The sequence below is a fragment of the Dipodomys ordii genome, unplaced genomic scaffold (assembly GCF_000151885.1).
Source record: "Dipodomys ordii isolate 6190 unplaced genomic scaffold, Dord_2.0 Scaffold36, whole genome shotgun sequence".
NCBI classification, from domain to species: domain Eukaryota; kingdom Metazoa; phylum Chordata; class Mammalia; order Rodentia; family Heteromyidae; genus Dipodomys; species Dipodomys ordii.
In genome coordinates, this window is record NW_012267252.1 from 13,539,614 (window position 1) to 13,546,751 (window position 7,138).

At 47.7% G+C, this 7,138-nt stretch overlaps 1 long non-coding RNA gene across 1 annotated transcript in view; it reads right to left on the reverse strand.

Moving 5' to 3' along the window:
• Positions 1-2,907: 2,907 nt before the first annotated feature.
• LOC105986686 overlaps positions 2,908-7,138 on the reverse strand; it is a 21,661-nt gene continuing 17,430 nt past the window's right edge. The window contains exons 2-3 of the long non-coding RNA XR_001175128.1: positions 5,431-5,435; positions 2,908-2,996 (exon numbers count right to left, since the gene is read on the reverse strand). This is a non-coding gene — a long non-coding RNA (uncharacterized LOC105986686). The remainder of the gene's footprint in view (positions 2,997-5,430; positions 5,436-7,138) is intronic.

The window sequence follows — 7,138 nt, forward strand, 5'->3', positions numbered from 1 at the left end:
CCAAAAAATAAAAAGGAAATGTCCACATTTATGTTGGGCATCACTGGGTCTGAAAGCTACTTGCTGTGCAGCATTGTTGAATATAAGCTACCCAATCTACAGGAGTTGCCAATGAGCTTCTAGTGCTACCCATGGTCCTTGAAGATAGAATGATTTGCTGACTCCGTGAAATGGAGCTAGGCAGCGTCCTAGACACTGAGCTAGGCCGTTTCTAGTCTCCTTCCTGCCATCTGCAAAACAGAAAGGCAGAAACTTTTGTCTCTCAGGCATAGGATAGAGATAAAATGATCATTGGAAAAGTTTGCCCAGTGCTGCCAGAATCCCCGAACTCTTGATGGCTCCCTAATACAGGCAGTATGGCAGCACACAAATCTCCCATGTCTGTTCCTGCTGACAGATCCACTTTATTCCCCCTCAGTACTCATGTGTGAACCATTTGCCACCACCACCACCACCACACCACCTGCCCAAAACTGATCTGCCCTCCACACCTGGTTGCCCTGGCCCCTTCCCTTGTAATGTGGTCTCCTACTGACTCACGTTTTGCAAGCATCCTGGTATAGCCAAGATGTGGCACTCTCCAAATGGCTTCCCTGGTCCCTTAAGCAAAAGTTAAAGAATCATTCCTCTGGACACTTACTATACTTTACTTGAACTACAGGCATGGGGCCCATTTCTATCCCCTACACTGAGTGAGAACCAGCTTTCTGAGAACCAAGATCATTTCTTGTCCATTTTCCTCTTCCACAGACCCTGTAAAACTTTATATCTGCATATATATGTAGGTATATATACATATATGTGTATGCTCAGGGTTTGCTGATCTCTAGGGGTCTTAGCCCACTAAGCAAATGTCCTCACATACTCTGCTGGCATGTTCTGGAAGCCATCTTGACTGGTGATACAGGATTGGGCTAGTATATTCGCCTGTAATGACCCATAAGTCAGATACTAAACACTAATTCTGGGCCACAATCTCTACTAAGCACTCAGATATATTGTCTGGCTGACTCTTCTTTCCTTCCTTCCTTCTTTCCTTCCTTCCTTCTTTCCTTCCTTCTCTCCCTCCCTCCTCCTCTCCCTCCCTCTCTCCCTCCCTCTTTCAGAATCTCCCTCTCTCCCTTCCTTTGTAGCTCCCTCCCTCTCTCCTTCTTCCAGCTTCCCCTCTCCCCTCTCTTTGAAATAGTGTCTCCCTGTGTAGCCCAGGCTAGCTTTATACCCATGATCCTCCTGCCTCACCTTCCAGCATGTGTGAGCTACCATGCTGGGTTATGTTGTCTTATTTAACACCCTTAGTAGCCCCTTTGATGGTGTCTAAGATGTACTTCATCTAACTGGTGCAATAGGACACAGACTGTGATACATCCTCTTGAGCATCCAGGGAGACCACAATTCCCAGGCTCCCCTGCAGTTAGGTGAAGCCATGTGACTAGCTTCTGCCCAATGGAATATAAAGGGAAGTAATGGGTGCTGGTTCCAGGCCAAACTTGTAAAACCTCCCCAGTAATTCTTCTCCCTCCTGTTCTGCCCACAGTTGTGGAGGACCCAGCCAATGACCCTAGAGTATGCTGCAGGCCCAGGGATAAGCCATCTGTGGCATATTCGTGGGTTGAACTGGTAATATGACCATGAACTGAATTTCCATTTTGTTAAGCCACTGAGATTTTAGGGTTCTTACTTGCAGCTGTTCCGTGAGGAAACTAAAGATTCTGCCTTAATGACTTTGGGCAAGTTTATATAATAAGTGTTGGAAGGCTAGGGTTTTAACCTACCCCTACCTGTGGCTGAAGCCTGTGCTTGCAACTACTAGTATAAACTGCCTCTCAGCTAAGAAAAAAACAGGGAGAGAAACTCCCTTACTGGGGCAAAACAAAGGTTTTCCAAACCCTGACTGTGGAATGCTGGCCTCCACAGAGTTCTCCCCTGGGGAGGTTTGGTGAAATCACTGACTTGTTGCCTTTTCTAAGGGAAGGGAGGACCCGAAGGAAAACATCAAGTGCTTGAGAGCGCACTGCTCGGCTGATATCCTCGTCATCTCTTCTCTATTGTCACCCCGTGGGACAGTATTACTACTGCAGGCTCAGAAGAGCCAAGCCACCCGCTCAAGTCTCTATGGCTAGTGAGAAACAACAGCCAGATTCTAATCTATATCCTTATGCTTCCAAGTCTAGCACTTTCTCTCCTTTGCTATCCCAAGGAGGCTCTCTGTTCAGGGTTGATTTCATTGCCTTCATTCATTGATCCAGTTAGTGTTTATTGGATGTATTCAGGAATCAGGCCCAGGACTAAGGTGATACAGGAAGGTCACTCAGGGTGTAACACGGAAGGAGGGGTCAGCTCAGGTGATTCAAACTGCACCCTGCCACCTGCAGAGACAATGTCTCTTTCAGTTTTGTGCCTCAGGCTCTGGGCTTTCTTCACCCAGTTCCAGCCCTAATGGCTGGAGTGAGCAAATAGGACCTGACTTCTCCCTAGCCATATAGCCAAACGAGATTTCAGGCACTGCCAGCCCCATCTCACAACCTTAGCAATTGAATGGGGGACTAGAAGACATAAGGTCTTGAGTCATCTGAAGGGTCAGCTGAAATGAGGGTCAGGTCGGGTCTAGATGGGGCTGTTGGAGTAGACCACTGCTTGTGGCCAAACATGTGTGGCCTAGGGCTAAGCCCTGCTCTAATGGAAGGAGTATCATTGTATTGATGGCCATTTTAAAGCTATCACCATGGCAATGATAATAATAGTATTAGTGTTAATATTTTATAGTGGAAAAGAGCCTTCTAATGTAAAACTGTATGGAAAAGGAGGCAACTACATAGAATATCAGAATCTTGTTGACTACATAAAGGGGAAGCAAGCACATCTTATATGGATGCAGTGAACTTTTCAATGCTACACAGTTTATAAAACAGCTATCCCAACTTGGGCAAAAGTAACACAGAAGAACCTTAATGTGATAATCATCTTGAAATATGGATCAATGTAAAAAGTCAAAAGAACTAGATATTTCCTTGTCCATAACCATCTAACAGTGAAATTCAGTTATTTGTTCATTTTTAAGAAATTCTATAGTTAAGATAATGTATACTGATTTTAAAAATAAAGCATTTCAGAAACAAAAAAAGAAAAGAAAAGAATTCTGTAGCTGGGTGCCCATGGCTCACGCTGTAATTCTAGCTACTCAGGAGACTGAGATCTAGGATCACAGTTCAAAGCCAGCCCGGGCAGGAAAGTCCGCAAGACTCTTATCTCCAATTAACCACCAGAAAACCACAAGTGGCACTGTAGTTTGAAGTGGTAGAGCACTAGCCTTGAACACAAAGAAAAAAGCTCAGGGATAATGTCCAGGCCCAAGTTCAAGCCTCACAACCTGCAAAAAAAAAAAATCTGTGAGTAACTGAATGGGTCATAACATAAATGCATGCATTTATGCATGCATTCATTCATTCATTCACTCACTCACTCAACGTCATCCATTGAATGCCAACAGGGTACCAGACCTTCAGGAGAGAAGCAGCCTAGCAGAGAGAAACAGAGCTGTGTGGGAAGGAACGCAGGTCTATTCATGCTTTGGCTTATGTGGCTATGGAAATGGTCCCCGCCCCCTGCCTGCTACCCAGAACTAGTTCAGAGGAGTATGTAAAAGCTCCCAAGTCCTTCACCTATGCTGGCCTGGGGTGACACAGAAAGTGCAGTTCTCTACCTAGAGAACTTGGACTTTGCGCTGTTATTATTGTCTCCACCATCATTATTATCAGGAATGCATTGCAACCCTTGTAACTTTATGTCCTTGCATTTGTAAAGTGTGTTAGTCAGGGTTCTCCAGGGACTCAGAGCAAGTAGGGGATACATAGACACATGTATAGAAGGAAGGAGAGAGGGAGGAATGGAGAGAGAGAGTGACAGAGAGAGAGAGAGAGAGAAGGAGGGAGAGGAAGGGAGTTGATTCACATGGTTATGGAAACCACAAAGTCTCACACTCTACCATCTGCAGCCTCCAGGAGAAGCCAGGGATATCCTTAAGTCTGAGTCCAAAGGTGTGAAATTGTGGAGTTAAAGTTAAGTCTCAGTCTGGATCTGAAAACCTAAGAACTAAGAGTCCCTATATCCAAAAAGGAGGAGAAAAAGGGCATCTCTGCCCAAAAAGGGATCGAATGTGTCTTCCCCTACCTTTTGTCCTATATAGCCCTCTGTAGATTGGACCGTGCCATCTTTGGTTTTACTAGTCTATTGACTCAATCCATGATCTCTTCTGAAACTCCTTCTCAGACACACCCAGAGCTAGTATTTTACCAGCTTTGTGGGCATCTCCTAGCCCAGTCACGTTGACACATGAAATTAGCCATCACATAAAGAGATTGTAGATTCCAAAGTTCTTCCACAACCCTTACCTCACCTGAAGCTCATCTACAGTGGACAGGGAAAGGAAGCAGCATTCACAATCTCATTTTACAGACAAGGAAACTAAGTCTGAGAGCATAAAGCATGGGCTACCCTAAATTAGACAGATTATTGACAGCCCCCAGACTCTTCATCAATCTGTGACTCTGTGTGTGTGTGTGTGTGTGTGTGTGTGTGTGTGTGTGTTTCTTCTCAAGTCCATTTTCTCCCAAATCTTAGTCTTTTCCCTGCCGTCCTTAGAAGCGTTCATTTAGGAATAAATGGATAAAATGATCCCACTGTGAATGCATATCAAAATATCACTGTGCCCCATCATTATGTACCATCATTATGGGCCAACTAATTTTTTTTTCTTATTAAGCCAGATGCCAGTACCTCCTGCCTGTAATCTTTACTCAGCAGGCTGAGATCTGAAAAATCACAGTTCAAAACCAGCTCAGGCTGTAAGGCTTTTAGCTCCAATAGCCAGCCAAAAAAAAAAACCAGGAGTTGAGCTGTGGCTCAAGTGGTATAGCACCAGCTTTGAGAAGAAAACAAACTTGATTACAGAACAAATCATAAGTGACTGTGCACTTGTGTGCCCATATAATGCAGAGTGTCCCACGTGCTAGCCCCGGGAGAGAAGTGGAATTCCATGGCCCCACATTGATTGAGCTGGGTGTGGGAAGGTAGTGCTGATGGATCCCAGCTAGGATTCTCAGGCGCTGTCATTACCAGTGTGGGGGAAGCGGGCCTCATGCTCACTCTCAATTATGCATGGCCTGGGCCAAGCCCAGCACCTTGGGAACCACCCAGGAGGAGGTGCTTCCTCGAATCCCAGAGCCAGGCATTTACTTGCTTCTCTTTAACTGTTTCCTGGCTGGTGACAGGGTTTGGGTTTTATGCATCTCTACCCAGCCCTACATTGGGCTAGCTACCCACAGGGTGATTCCCTTTCACAGCATTTCGGTGGTTGCCCCAGCTAGCTACCCTGCAGATTCTGTTACTTCAGGCTTCATTAGTGACCACACACACACAAACACACACACTCACACACACTCAGGTTTACACAGATGTAAATCAGGCCATTAGCACCTCGTGCTTTGGCAAGGAGGAGTTGGGGAAAAGGGAATTTAAGGATGGCTGAGTAGGGGGTGGGGAGCAAACTTTGAGTCCAACTTAATGTTTAACCGCTCTGACAATGAGATTGCCAGCCTTCCCCACCCTTCTCCCCGCCTGGGTGTGCTGGAAGGAGTTGATAAATGCCAGCAGACAGATGGGCTGGGTGGGAGGGAGTGGCTGGCTGAATTACACAGCAGACACAAGGTGGCCTGGCCTGGCCAATGGCAGAACTTTCTCCCTAGTCCTGGTGCCCCCCCTAAGCGCGGTCACCTCCTTTGTCTGGGAGGAGAAGCCCCTGAAATGCCTCTTAGCGTGGTGTTAAATCATCCGGGCAGGAAATTGAAGGAAGATCATTCTAGGGGCCGGTGGGAGGGTCGAGAGAACCGCGTTTCTGGTAAATAATTAACAACAAAAAATTGTTTCCCTAAAGACAAAAAAAAAGTGCCCAGCAGAACATCCAACTTCTCTAATTTGGAAAGTCAAAAGTTTAACTGGGCGCCAGGGAGCTGGTGCCAGGGCCTGTTTCCTTCCCGGTTACTGCTGCTGCCCCCAGCTGTGTCGCTGGTGGCCTCTGTTTCCTCTGAAGTCCTAGACCAAGAGGCAGGACCTTGGGATCTCATCCTTGGGGGTTGGGGACCCCTCCACAGTGCTTCTGCCTGGTGGCAGGTCAGGATGTTGAGAGCATCTGTGGAAAACATGGTCACTGTGTGCTGTGCAACCTCCCACAAGTTACCAAACCTCTCTGAACTGCCTTTGGAGACTTATTAAGACAATATTTGTTGGGGTTTAGCAAATTGTGGCTCCGGGACTTAATTTATCTGGTATTCATTTTTCAAATACAGTTCCAGATTTTGATGGAACACAGTCACACACACACACACACACACACACACACACACACACACACACACACACATCCCTCTGGAGTAAGGTCTGTGGCTGCTTGTGTGCTAGAACCATGGGGTTGAGTGACAGAGGCCATGAAGCCTAATGTGTGTGCCCAGTCGCCCGTGTGCACCCGTGCTGAGCCGAGCCCTATGAAGATGCAGCCTGGACTCTGGGAAGGAGGTGGGCGGCGCTGATGGGCAGATTCACTGCCAGGCAAAAGGCCCCGGCCGGCAGAAGGGCCGCTCTGGCTCCTCTCCCTGCTGCACTAGTCACAGCTCTTTGTCTCCATCACTGGCTAAGCCAAGCCCTCTGGTGATGGCATGGAGCAGGCCCCTCCCTCTGCTGCCCAGCAGGTGCTGAGAATAGCACTGGGTCCAGCCTTCATTACAATCTGGCCAGGTGAAAAACTGAGATCCAGGAAGGGGAAGGAAAAGCAGCAGGCGCGGACAGAACCTGCCCTGGAGGGGGCTGTGGGAGACTCGGGGGTCACCCCGGGGCCTGGGCTGGGGGAAAAGGAGGAAAGGAAGGTGTAAGCCAGCTCTGGTCTGCAGAGGCTGGGCCAAGTTGGTAAAAGAACCTGAGATGCCCCCTGGGCAGCCTGGGGGAGGGGAGGGGGGAGAGGCAGAGACAGTGGCGACCCCTCTCCACCAAAGACCAAGTTGAATCAGGGCAGTGCCAAACCCTTCGCTTCTGCTATCTGTCTTCGTCTTTCCCTTCTCTTCCCTCCCTTCTCTTCCCTCCCTCCCTCCCT